We start from the raw sequence: 14,147 nt of genomic DNA, 5'->3' as shown, positions 1-14,147 counted from the left end.
TATAAGCCGCACTGCGGGTGTGCAGCGATCCACTGTGATCACGGACGCACATAGGAATCTATTGCAGAGTGACAGGTTGGGGGTGATAACGGAGGGTGGTCTGAAAAACGCAGACGCGCCTGTCAGTTTAAACGCCGTTATATGGCCGTGCATAAATTAGCCACTGCGCGTGCATACGCAGCTCTGTGTGTCTGAAGAGCTCCCAAGGCTGCGGCAGGTCCGACCTGCTGCAAGGGTAAGATGGCCGCCAATGTGACCGATATTTACGCAGATATGCATCATTGCATGCAGGTAAAAAGGCAGCAGTGGGCGTCCTTATGCTCAGGTGATCTTTGCAGGCATTAGCATATTTTCGCAGCTGCGTTGCATGCGAAATTGCAGCTGCGATCGCATTAGCATCCATCTCTGAATCAGGCCCTAGGTTGTTTCCCAGTTCCCGCGGGGTTGTGCAGTCTGGTTGTAAAAATTGGGGATACCTCAAACTAAAAATCAAAATGCAGCAATAGAAAGTAAATCAACAAAGGGATGATCTCACCCGTGTGCTGGCAATTCACTTGTCAAACCTGGTAACTGAATTTCTCACAGCAGGGGGTATATTTACTAAGGTGCTGGTTTTTAGAAGTGGAGATGTTTCCCATAGCAACCAATCAGATTCTACTTAACATTTATCTAGCACCTTGAAGACGATAATAGCAAAAATCTGATTGGTTGCTATGGGTAACTTCTCCACTCTAAAAACCCGCACTAGAGTAAATATACCCCCAGGTCTCTTAATAGGAGAGGTTCCGTGTCTCTGCACACTCACGTTCAGTGTATTGTGAGCAAATCGTGCCTGGTGGTCGGAGCTAATTGTCCACCACTGTCAGTATGTGATTACCACTGTCAGTATGTGATTACCGCTGTCAGTATGTGATTACCGCTGTCAGTATGTGATTACTTCTGTTGGCTGATGTGCATTGGCAGGTATAAGATTTAGGGGCCTATTTATCATTAAATATTTGCAGCCATGGGCGCCGAGAGGGGGGGGGGGCGGGTACAGTTGACCCGAGCCCGGGCTTGCTAGAGGGGCCCGGCGGGGCCCGGGTCCGGCGTCGCCCCCCCTCCCTCACAGCAGCTCAGCACACAGCTTGTGCTGGGCTGCTGTGTGAGACTGCTCGCGGCTGCTGCAGCAGCCGGAGCAGTCTCCTATGGCTGTGGAGGGGAGCGATCACACTGATCGCGCCCCCCCTGCCTAGCACCGGGCTTGGGGGCTTACAGCTACGCGGCACTGAAACAGTGATTATTGTTTCTTTTTTTTCCCAAGGGGGCGTGGCTACACCTCCCATGATTAGGCCACGCCCCCCATTACCCGGGCCCAGCCAGGCTCTGTTTGCAGCATATTACCGGAAAACACCCATTGTTGGGGGGGTCTGCAAATATTAAGTATCCCCATATATATTATGGGGGGATCGCAGCAGTTATTTAAAATATCGGCTGCGGCCCCTCCATATCTGACAGCAGCCACAACCCCCATAGTTTTTATGGTGGTTGCGAAGCTGTCAGATTTACCAACTTTTGCATTCCATATTTTGGCCCCCATAGTGTACCTGGGATGTAGTTATGAGGCCGGAGTAATCCCGGCAAGGGATTTAATATAGGTGTAAAAATACTGAGGACGCCAGACCGATCGTCGTCTCTGCCGGGTAAGTATACACTTAGCCCGGGGATGGGGGTGTTAGGTTTAACGACCCCCTGGAGGACTTAGGGTTAGGCGCCCCCCAGGGAAAGTTAGGGTTAGGCTAGGGGACGGGGGGGTTAATGTTAGGCACTTAGGGGCAGAGTCTAGGGTCAGGCACCCACCAGGAGGGTTAGGTTTAGGGAGCGGGGAGGGGGGGTTAGATTTAGGCAACCATGGAGAGGAGGTTAGAGTTAGGCAACAGGAGGAGAGTTTAGTGTTAGGCACCCCTAAGGGAGGGTTAGGGTTGGGGGGGGGGAGGGCTAGCATACTTACCACCGGGCATCAGGATCTTCACCTGTTGGCCTGTCACTGTCGGGCTCTTGAGCAGCCGGTATTTCAATCACATTCCATCATAAGATTGCATTGTTTTGTTGTAGCCTATTGGCTACACTTTGCAAAATGTACCGGGAGAGAGTTCCTCCAGAATCCTTCCCGGCAATGGCCGCCGTACATGTGTGGTCAGTAGACCACACATGCACAGAAGTCCCGATAGAGCAGGACTGATGCAGTGACTTCATTCCAAGCACATCGCAGGGACGGTCTCCTTTGCTGCAATAATATCGCACCCAGATCGCATTGAGTAGGTGATTCTTGATAAATAAATACACCTTAATTCTCACCAGGCTTCAGGTAAAGACTAACATTTTTCAGGTTCAGTTGGAGGCTATAGGGGTCATTCAGAGTCGGTCACAAGCGCTGAGCGCTTGCAACTGACTCGATGTTGTCGCACTGGGCATGCGCATGACGGAGCCGGCTCCATTGTGTGCATGCGCGAGACCCGGCTAGCGGCTAGTCCCTAGGGGTCTCGCAGCAGACGGGGCAAGCTATCGATGGTGAGCGACAGCTCGCCCCTTTTGGGAGGCAGGCAGGGGGCGTGCCTGCCCAAACGGAGGCATTCCCGCCGGAACGCTTGCCATTTGGGGGTGGCCCCACTGACATCTTTGCTGATGTCAGTGGGCAGCTTCCTGCTTGATCAGAGCAGGAAGCTCCCTAGGGCTTACGAGTGCCCAGACCCAACCTTAGGGTCTGGTCGTAAGCCCCGATGGTCACGATGGTCTTGACCTTAACGGCCATCACCCGCTAGAGCTGCGGTCGTTCAGGATGCAAGCGGCCGCCCTTATTCAGAGCGACCGCTTGAAACACTAATGACCTCTGAATGAGGTCCTATATGCTTTATTTATGTATAGCAGACGACAGTGTGCAGACATCGCTATTACACAGCCAGATCTCAGAGTATTACTGTTAGATGTGAATATCATGTAGGCTCTTCCAGTGTGTGGACCTGAAGCATACTGCAAAAGCAAAGAAAGAGTTTTTTAATGCTAAAAAGTGGAATGTTATGCAATGGCCAAGTCAATCCCCTGACCTGAATCCGATTGAGAATGCATTTCACTTGATGAAGACAAAACTGAAGGGAAAATGCCCCAAGAACAAACAGGAACTGAAGACATTTGCAGTAGAGACCAGGCAGAGCATCACCAGGGATGAAACCCAACGTCTGGTGATGTCTATGTGTTCCAGACTTCAGGCTGTAATTGCCTGCAAAGGATTTGCAACAAAGTATTAAAAAGTGAAAGTTAGATTTAGGATTGTTTAGTTTGTCCCATTACTTTTGGCCCCTTAAAAAGTGGGAGGCACATATAGAAACCGTTGTAATTCCTACACCGTTCACCTGATTTGGATGTAATTACCCTCAAATTAAATCTGAAAGTCTGCAGTTAAAGAACATCTTGTTTGTTTCATTTCAAAGCCATTGTGGTGGTGAATAGAGGACAAAATATGAAAATTATGTCAATGTCCCAATATTTATGCACCTGACTGTATATATATATATATATATATATATATATATTAGACATTCAAAGTTAATAGGTGTCTTTAATTTATTCAATTTTAATTGATAACAAAAAAATCTGTACAACTGTGTGTCTTACTTTATTCATGATCCCTACTGCTGGCAGACTGACACAGAAGAGCAGCACGTTTCCCCTCTTAAGATCATCCCCCGTGTGGTCCCTCTTCCCTGCAGCCTTTGCGCTGGCTGGCCACTCACTGAAACAGCCTCAGGCTGCTACCTCGCATTCTCTTGGATGGCTGCCGGCATCCCAGCAGTGCTCTGCATCAGCGTCTGTATGACGGCAATCACTCAGTGCAGTGGCTGCTAGTGAAAGTAATCTGGTGCGCTGGGTGGCGGGGGGCCCTCTCAGAGAGGGGGGCCCGGGAGTACTTGCCCCCAGAGTCCTCCCTTTATCCGGCCCTGCGGCTGGGTGATAAGTGACTTACTAGTCACTTACTCATTTTATTGTGCGGCAGTGGCAGGGGGGCATGGGAGGCCGAGTGGCAGGCAGACGGGCGGGCCCCCAAAGTGTCCAGGCCCGGGCCTAAAGTCCCGGCAGTCCCCCCTGATGGTGGCCCTCTAGGACATTAGGGGTGCTACATTACAGCCCACCCTTAGCCATGCACAGGATAAATTAAGGGTGCCCACATTGCACCCCCACCTCATAAGCCATGCACAGACACAGGAATAATAGGAATGCTCACATTGTAACCCCCATCCCATAAGCCATGGACAAACACTGGTATATTGGAGGTGGGCGCATTACCTACCCAGCCCATAAGGCATTCAGACCAGCATGATTTGTGTTTTTTATTTTAAAAGGGACAGAGCAAAATGCAGGGAGGGGCGGGGCTTAATCGCAGGCCGGGTCAGGTGGCTCCATAAAAAAAAAAGGCTCATCTGGATGTGCCCTGTGGCCGGGGATGGTGTGTGGGGGCCCCCTATGTGTGGGGGCCCTGGGACGACAGCCCCTGTCACCCTGCCTTTAATCCGGCCCAGCCTTCATGATCTTTATTTTGAATACACCAAATCTCTCCTATGGTCAACAGGCACAAACATTTATTGTGACTAGGGTTCCAATGCTTGTGGTTTTGGGGTACATGGAGGTGGCTACCCAATCAGCAGCCCTTATTTACTGAAGGCTGGACAGAAACTTACATCTGCCCATTTCACTTGTAGATCCCATATTGCTGCTAACTACACAAAATTTCGAAAAACCAGATTTGCATAATAATTCTTAACATAACAATTAGCCACTTCTAGGGGTATATTTACTAAAGTACAGGTTTTTCGAAGTGGAGATGTTACCCATAGCAACCAATCAGATTCTAGATATTATCTCCTGGAACGTGCTAGATAAATGATAACTAGAATCTGATTGGTTGCTATGGGCAACATTTCCACTTCTAAAAACCTGCACTTTAGTAAATAGTCTTTTCTGAAGGCCAGAGTTCCAAACTTAATAGCAATGTTTGTGTGTGGGAGGTAACAGGGGGGTAGCTAGCAGATGCAGGCGTGTCGTGGGTGTGTCGCAGACAGCGGCTGCGTATAAGACACAGAACTGCACACATAAGATGTCATACTCAGACGCAGAAACTGTGCTTGCCATAGGGCTGGTGCAAGTAATGTTCTTGCAACCGATGGTGTGTCTTTAGCGGTGCTGCCATTGGGCATCAAAGTAGGAAGGTTGTCAGTTGTGGCATAAGGATGAAGACACGGCTGTGGCTAAAGACACCTCTAGATCAGGTCCATCATTTTGGTTAACATACAGGGCCAATTACATGGTTACTAGTATACAGTGCAATCAGTATCATGGCAGGTCACATAGCAGGGGATGGAACCCCTCCTGCACACATGATATCATGATGTCACAGAACAAGCACCAAGAGCAGGAAGGTTAGCACTAAACACTCCTTTCTATGCATCATGGTGTCTCTCTAGACACTCCCCAAGATGGAAACAGGTGTAGTCGGGGCAGCAACCCTGCCATCCCTTCAGCCTTGGGCCCTTGGCAGTGGCACCAGTCACACAACCCTCGTTATGGCCCTGAGTGCAGAACTCATTGCCTCGTATTTAGTGTACATTATAAAGTAAATTGTTCGATAACTAGAGTAGAGTAATACACAGTCCATCTTTTTGTGGCCATTATAACACAGAGGAAATTATCTGGTGGTCAGTGCTATGAAGGCAATTATCTTGTTCCCAGTGTAAATCACAGGGCCCATTTATTAGTTGTAATAATCAGGGGAGTTCTATCAAGTAAACATCTAATCTGAGATCTGTGCAAGACAGGAAACTGAACCAAGATCCAAAAACATTGCAGATCTAAAGCAGTCAGCTGCCTGTCCTGGACTGAACTCTGCAGCCAGAGTTGCTATTGGCCATTGGGATGATGGATTCATGAAATATAGTGCAGCACCATGATGGGATTCAGTACAGGTCTCAGCCACTATTACTGCATAAATTGCACATTTATTATGACATACTGCCCTGGAGTTTCATATTAAAAATAATGCAGGACCACTGATGTTTTATCATATGTCCCACAGTTCACAGAGTAAAGGAAAACTATTGGGGACCTGTTTCGCTTTATAGACTTAACAAAATACAACCAGTATTGTACACAGCTGGGCTCACATAAATAAATTTACATATTAACTTGAGAAGCAGTGAAGCGCTAAGTAAATCTAGACATTCTATTTGTTTTCTGAGGAATTGTAAATATTCTGACATACTATATTTATGTTTAATGTTTTCCATGGGAAGATTGTCCTCCTTATTTACAAAGTGCACTTAATTCACACTGCAAAACACATTGAATTAATCTCTAAATGGCTCACTCCCAGTGTACATCACCTACTCAGCCATGAAAGCTTCCTCCACAATTTAGAAATGATCCTAGATGTACAGAATGCTGACAAAATGAGGTCAATCAAACAATTAATTAGTATTGATTGATCATCATCGATTTAATGAAGGGAGCAAAAACAGGAATCCAATGGGTTGTGTATATAGGTGATATTATAATATTATTCCAAGATTTTATGATACATGCATTAGCGCAATATAAGATGAGCTAATGTAAGGGACACACTGAATATATATCATGTTACATCATGATTTTGAGCTTAGAAAGTCCACCAAAGCACACTTGAAGGTGCCCTATGACTCTCTAATCAGCTGCATCTCTCCTGCCGGGAACTCTGCTGGCGGGGAACATTTAAAGGTTGGCAAATATGTGTTAGCCGAAGGTATAGTTTAACTTAATCCCATCTCTGTGGAAGATGAGTGGGGCTTGTCATATGCATTTACCTTAAAACTGTGGATGATTAATCCCACTTGCCATATGCAGCAGAGTGCCGCCCTCTTACTTACCTTCTCCCTCCTGGCACTAATCACAGGTGGGGAGCTCTGAGGCCAGTCCTGAAGCAATGTGATCACCAGGCAAAACACCCTGAACTACAGAAAAACCATGGAGTCCAGGGATGGGGGAAGGTATTTCTCCAACCTGGTATCCATAAAAACAGGGCAACCAATTTGAGAAATAGGGTGGTCCCCTCTTTCAAATGATGGGTCCCCTTATACAGTACTTATTGGCTGGTGATTACCTATGATCACTGGACAAAGTTATCCTATGAGGAGGACAGTATGTACCCTATCACCCCCATAATGACACCATCAACTTTGTTGGCATCCATATTTGAAAGAGAGGAACCCGCTCTTTCAAATTATGTGGCCTACTAGAAGCTATTATTTGGTGATCACCCGTGATCACCAGACTATATTACCTGCGTTTTGGAAAATGGCTATATACAGTCAGGTGCATAAATATTGGGACATTGACAGAATGTTCATATTTTGGCCTCTATTCACCACCACAATAGCTTTGAAATGAAACAAGCAAGATGTGCTTTAACTGCAGACTTTCAGATTTAATTTGAGGGTAATTACATCCAAATCAGGTGAATGGTGTAGGAATTACAACGGTTTCTATATGTGCCTCCCACTTTTTAAGGGGCCAAAAGTAATGGGACAAACTAAACAATCCTAAATCTAACTTTCACTTTTTAATACTTTGTTGCAAATCCTTTGCCGGCAATTACAGCCTGAAGTCTGGAACGCATAGACATCACCAGATGCTGGGTTTCATCCCCGGTGATGCTCTGCCAGGCCTCTACTGCAACTGTCTTCAGTTCCTGCTTGTTCTTGGGGCATTTTCCCTTTAGTTTTGTCTTCATCAAGTGAAATGCATGCTCAATCGGATTCAGGTCAGGGGATTGACTTGGCCATTGCATAACATTCCACTTTCTAGCCTTAAAAAACTGTTTGGTTGCTTTTGCAGAATGCATCGGGTCATTGTCCATCTGCACTGTGAAGTGCCGTCCAATAAGTTCTGAAGCATTTGACTGAATATGAGCATATAATTTTGCCCGAAACACTTCAGAATTAATTCTGCTGCTTTTGTCAGCAGTCACATCATCAATAAATACAAGGGAACCAGTTCCATTGGCAACCATACATGCCCACGCCATGACACTACCACCACCATGCTTCAATGATGAGGTGGTATGTTTTGCATCATGAATAAATATTGGGACATTGACAGAATTTTCATATTTTGGCCTCTATTCACCACCACAATGGCTTTGAAATAAAACAAACAAGATGTGCAAAAAGTGGGAGGCTCATATAGAAACCGTTGTAATTCCTACACCGTTCACATGATTTGGATGTAATTACCCTCAAATTAAATCTGAAAGTCTGCAGTTAAAGCACATCTTGTTTGTTTCATTTCAAAGCCATTGTGGTGGTGAATAGAGGCCAAAATATGAAAATTCTGTCAATGTCCCAATATTTATGCACCTGACTGTAGGTGAAGGCACTACATCAAATAAAATTATTGTGAAAGACAAACTAAAGTGATTCATATTTATTAATGGACAAATGGATATTGCCTGAATAGATGATCTCTTGTCATAGTAATCCTTGTTTTGATTATTAAGAAAGTACACTTCTGTCTTATGAGAGCATCAATTTGAGGCATATAAATCAAAAATATCAAATCATATCAAATCAACTCAAAAGTCTTTCTATAATAGAGTTTTGAAAGTGTTATCTATAGATTGCCCAATAAGTTACCCCCAGAATCCCACACTTTTCCCTAATGAAGTTGGTGGAATGGGGCTTGATAGTGTAATTCACAAAATTAATTTTCATGGTCCTGATGTTCTATGCTATGAATCATGGCATTGAGCCGCATGGGGTGGGGTTGTGATGATGCAAATCATGTCTATAAGTAGGCAAGTAAGTTAATTTCACTCTTTTGTCATAGTCGCCAACTCTCCTGGAATTTCCAGCAGGCTCACTGTAAAATTGGGAGATCTCCTAGACTCCCAGGAAGGTAGGATATGAATGCCAGAGTTCACATGTGCAGGGTCCAGGCTAGCACAGGCCAGTATGTACTGCAATAATGGCTGCCATTCTCCAGCAGATAGGTGTATGCACTACTTATAGGTATTCTTCAATATTATTGGCTGGTGAGTTTGTTCTAGACAACTGAGAATCAGATCTAGATATATACTGTATACAGGATATTTCCTTTATTCACACTGGGGTATTTACCAAATAAAGGTGTGCTATTAGAAAATGATGCTGTCCTACACAGAAGGGAAAGGGGTGTGCATATTTGTCGGTATCTTTTGCTGTGTGTGTCATGGTTGCCTACTCTCTTGGAATGTCTGGAAGTCTCATTGAATATTATGATACTATGACCTCCTTGGATTGTAGGCTACTTTACCGAGTACTTGCTGGGGACACTTGGTATGCCCAACTGTGAAGACCTGGACATTGGATTCGGTCAAAATGCAGACGGCCGGGAAGCCGTCTGACTAAATCTAGGTATCTAAATCCCAACGCGGGACTAAAGGCAGGTGTCGAAATCCCGACACCCATCTAGATGCCGACCCGCCATAATCTAAAACAGATGGCTTCCCGAACAAAGGTAAGCTGGGCACTGTTACTGCTTAGCCGCGCGTGGGGAGGGTTAGGTTTAGGCACCCCCGGGGGGACTTGGGGTTAGGCACCACCCCAGGAGGGTTAGGTTTAGGGTGCGGGGAAGGGGGGTTAAGTTTAGGCACTACCGGGGGAGGTTAGAGTTAGGCACCACTAAGGGAGGGTTAGGGGGGGAGAGGGAAGGGTTAGGGTACTGACCAGCCCCAGTCGGGATCTTCAGCACTCAAGCTTGCGGCGTTGGTATTTAGTCAGATGGCTTCCCAGCCATTGGCATTTCATATCCAACCCCCTGGACATTGGGAGGAGCAGGCTAAGTGCTGTGTCCAGGTGTTACTGCACAGTAGTCTTGAAATGATTTTTAAAAAGCAGGCAAGTGTACATGCTATAGAAATATTAAGTTAATTGTTAAAGTCTAACACTCTAATAGCTTTATAGATCTCAAGTGTCTGATGGTCTGAAATTGTACATCCATATTTTATAGTATTTTTAATTGTCCAGGTGGGTGACTAAGATTAGTGCATTTTTCTATGCAAATATAAAGTGTATGAATAATTGATACTATTATCTCCAGGAATTGCTTTTGGTTGTTGTAGTATATTTTATAGAGTGGATATTATTAATGTAGTTAAATCATTCTATAGCAATATGATGATACTTTTACCATGTTACTACTTACACTGCATATAGGTCAACTCAATACTGCAATGATCCGTACCACTACACATACAACTGACAGTGCCACTATTCAAAGCAAAATAAGACAGTAGTAGATACCATGTATTTTATGCTTAATAACTGGTGAACAATTAAGGCACATCTTCCATCTGTTCCCTCAAACTGGCACTGAACAGAAAGTAAGGCTTTCACTGAGAGCAAAGACCACACACACTTATGCATGGTTGGTTTCTGCCTTGGGGCATATGAAAAATAATAGGTGGCACTTTCCCTGCACAGCATGTGGGACAAACTTATTGTCTTTAATCACCAAGGTCAAGCTCAAGAAATGAAAAAATAAAATGATGTAAGCTGAATTGAGTTGGGGATGAATTGTGTAAGATAGCAACAGTACTGTCCATTATGCTTTGTGACAACTGGGAAAGGTGCAGAATGTTCTATACATACTGTAAGACGGAATAGAACCCATAGACACACACCCAGGTACTGTACCTACAGGATACAGTTATAAGAAATTCAGCTCTGCACTCAAGTGTTCTGAGAATGCAGGATGGAGCATTATTATATGTTGTACTGCTACACACCTTATATGCAAAATACAGTGTTTCTTGTAACACCTGTATGTACTGCTCTGACATTAAGGGGCCTACTTATCAAAGTGCCCATTACTCATGCAGAAACAATAGTTTCTGCGTGATTTCCACATGTATAAGGATCATGCCTATTTATGAATATATTAATGCAGGACATACTGTACTATACAGTATACTGGATATCTCCTGCATTCATTTACGACACAGAAATCTATTTGTAAAGCACTGACAACTCCATTTTACAGCATTTGTGCCAAAAACAGGGATGATTGATGCTTCTCCCTATTTAATAAGAGGGAAACAGCAAATATATCAAATATTTTGTCTATGGTCCCTCTATTTGAGCATTGCAACACAGCCCCATAGCCTGTTACGGAAACTGCGATGTGGAATAAATTTAAATGTTACAGCTGTTTGAAGAATAAACATAATGCCATCTCATGATGCAGTTATATGTCCTACATACCATGTTATCTGGCATCCAAAGTCTCCAATGATTCTTCTGCTGCACATACATGAGCTGCTAGATCACGCATGCATTAACAGTACAGCAGTAATCCTGGAGGATCTCTCCTCTAAGAATCTGCATTTTGTTACTGTGCATACAAAACCTTTTTTGGCTTATGCATGCTCAGAACAGCCATTAAGAAAGAAGAAATGGCCAAAGGATGATGTGCAATGCTTTCCCCTCAAAGTGTATGGGGAAGTTGTAATTTCATAATTTATCAAGCGCTAAAAACATTTATATTTTTTGGAGCTTAACTGCAGAATCATTTTTCCAGAAGGTATTAGCCTACTCCTTACTATGGGAAGGGGTCATGATTGCAATGATCCATTTGGATCCCTCACAGTGTGCACACATGACCTTAGGTCACGCTTATGCAATAACACTGCTCAGATTGAACCTAGCAGTGAAAACTTTTGTTCTCACTATAGTGGTGAAGTGTTAGTGCTTATAAGACCAGATGTCATGGCATGGGGTGCATCATAAATAGTCCTGATATCCTTTCCTATCTCTCTGTGAATCGGACTGTTAGGTTTGGGGCATTTATCACTAAAGTGATATATAGGCCCCTGAAGGATTCCGTTATTAAGCCATATCGGAGATGATTTCTGTTCCATTCAACTTCATAGACAGAAAAGCAACAAATGGTGAGCTACCACCAAAAGATAAATCAGTAGTATTCATAATGTTTGTTTTATGCTTTTCCACAGGGCTTTCTCATAGGTGTTGGGATAAGTAAATATACTGTACATAAACCTATCATGCCCATATAAAACCAAAATGTTCTCTTTCAAATATTTAATAGTGCATATAATACATCTGGCTTTAGGGATGAGCTAGCAGCAAAGGACAGGGAGGAGACATAAAGAAACAAGTTGGGTAAATGTACTTCATTTTATATAGAAATGCCTTTAACACCATTTTCACAGAGGCCTCACATTCCTGTTCTGTGCTGATGTGAAACACTGTTCCTTCCACAATATAGCAGTCAGTCTATGGCTATCATCTTGTCTCTATTCCCCTGCACCCATTATGGCAGTGTTCCAGTAACATGTAGAACCGCTAACCACAATCATATGTTTAGATAGTATATTCTGTAAGATCAGCACACCTGTCTCATATAATATTCTGTGATACGATGAACACCTTGGTGAACTGACTCCACTTCTAAATGGGACATAGAGATGATCAGTAGAGATATATTAATTGCCAAAATGTACTATAGTCAAAATCAAAATGTGAAATAAAGCTTACAACATGAAACATTTACAGGAGAAAATCTAGCATGACATGTACAATTTTAAATATGTTATTATATAAAAATTAATGAATCAAAACAGTCCAGTCTTTTAATGCAAACTATTGTTTGAATAGTATATAAATCAACTTGTGTAGACCTACAATGTCTACAAGTGAAAGGAGAGATTATGTAGCTAGATGGCAGAGACCTGAGCTACGGATAAACTAGTGGTATATGAGACTTTACCATGCTTCATCCCCTGTCCACTGCATCACCTACCCTTCTCCCTATGTATTACACAGCACTGTTACATTAACCCTATCTTAGTTTAAAATGTACACAACCTGTCTACATCAGAAATGTAACCAATAGGTACTGTTTAATGCACTCCAACTAGCATAGATTTTTAGCTATTTTTATTTTAGATAATATTTCACAACTGAAATATGGGGTATAACCTTCCCTAATGCACAGATCCAATACTAGAGCCTAAAGCAAGGGGCGGGTGGTATGTACTGCATAATGCACACAGAAATACTACAGGGGCTGGTAAACAATAATACCAGATGTGAATCTTTATGTACCCCACACGTCTAAAAAAAATACTGAGAAAGGAGAGTTAGGAAGGAGAATTGAGAGTATTAAAAGACACTATGGCTGGATGAGATAATAAACTAAAAATGTCTAAAAAAATAATAGCACGTCAACTCACTCAGGGTTTCTTCATTCTTGTATCCAAGTATTCCGTACACAGAGGTCTGCTGCTCCCAATACAAGGAATATGACTGCAACCTTTTCCTACAGTTATGTGCAGCTGCTCCCACATCCACGGGAGACAGAAAACATGAGTAAATGGCACTGATGCTGTGTCCTTCCCTCCCCCAGCATCTGGATTTGTCCAATGAAGTGAAACAATATTGGAAACACTGAGAGATCTGCCCCTTCCTCTGAGCTAAGCGCTTAATCATCCTATCACAGACAAAAAAAATAACATATAGACTAGTCATTAATAAGGACATCCAGGGAAATGTGCCAGAATTTCACGTGTACATAAACCAGTCCCCCAGTCCCACCGGTATTCACATAATTTTCCTGTTTATCAGCTTGTTATTAAGAGCAGTCACTTCTACGAAATACAAAACAGGCAGCCAAACGCTTTAGTCTCTGCGTCCACTGTCCATGGTGCTGAAATAACCCTGAGGGGAGTTTCAAGCTGTGTCCACTGTCCATGGTGCTGAAATAACCCTGAGGCGAGATTCGTAATGCGTTCACTGTCCATGGTGCTGAAATAACCATGAGGGCACTTTTATTACATTTATAGTACAGTTACGTCATTCGACCTTGACACAGGTAAAACGTTGATACATCTGTAACGCAATAGGTAATGCTTATTATCAATACAGACGCTCAACTTCTCATAATTGTGACTCGAAAAATGTTCTGACCACAAGTGATGCCTATTTTGTTTATGAGATTATTTTGTTTATGCCTCAAGGCTAATTAAGAAATTATTATTATAGATTTTTTAAGGTAGTGTGTTATGAGTAAAAATGTATTTAGGTACAATA

General features: G+C 43.5%; 1 long non-coding RNA gene across 1 annotated transcript in view; it reads right to left on the bottom strand.

Moving 5' to 3' along the window:
• LOC148506183 (uncharacterized) overlaps positions 1 to 13,445 on the bottom strand; it is a 41,163-nt gene extending 27,718 nt beyond the window's left edge. Inside the window, exon 1 of the long non-coding RNA XR_015869809.1 lies at positions 13,292 to 13,445. This is a non-coding gene — a long non-coding RNA (uncharacterized LOC148506183). The remainder of the gene's footprint in view (positions 1 to 13,291) is intronic.
• Positions 13,446 to 14,147: the final 702 nt, after the last annotated feature.

Source organism: Taudactylus pleione, unplaced genomic scaffold (genome assembly GCF_031769625.1).
Source record: "Taudactylus pleione unplaced genomic scaffold, aTauple2 ptg000421l, whole genome shotgun sequence".
Lineage (NCBI taxonomy): Eukaryota > Metazoa > Chordata > Amphibia > Anura > Myobatrachidae > Taudactylus > Taudactylus pleione.
This window is presented reverse-complemented; position numbering and strand designations above follow the sequence as displayed.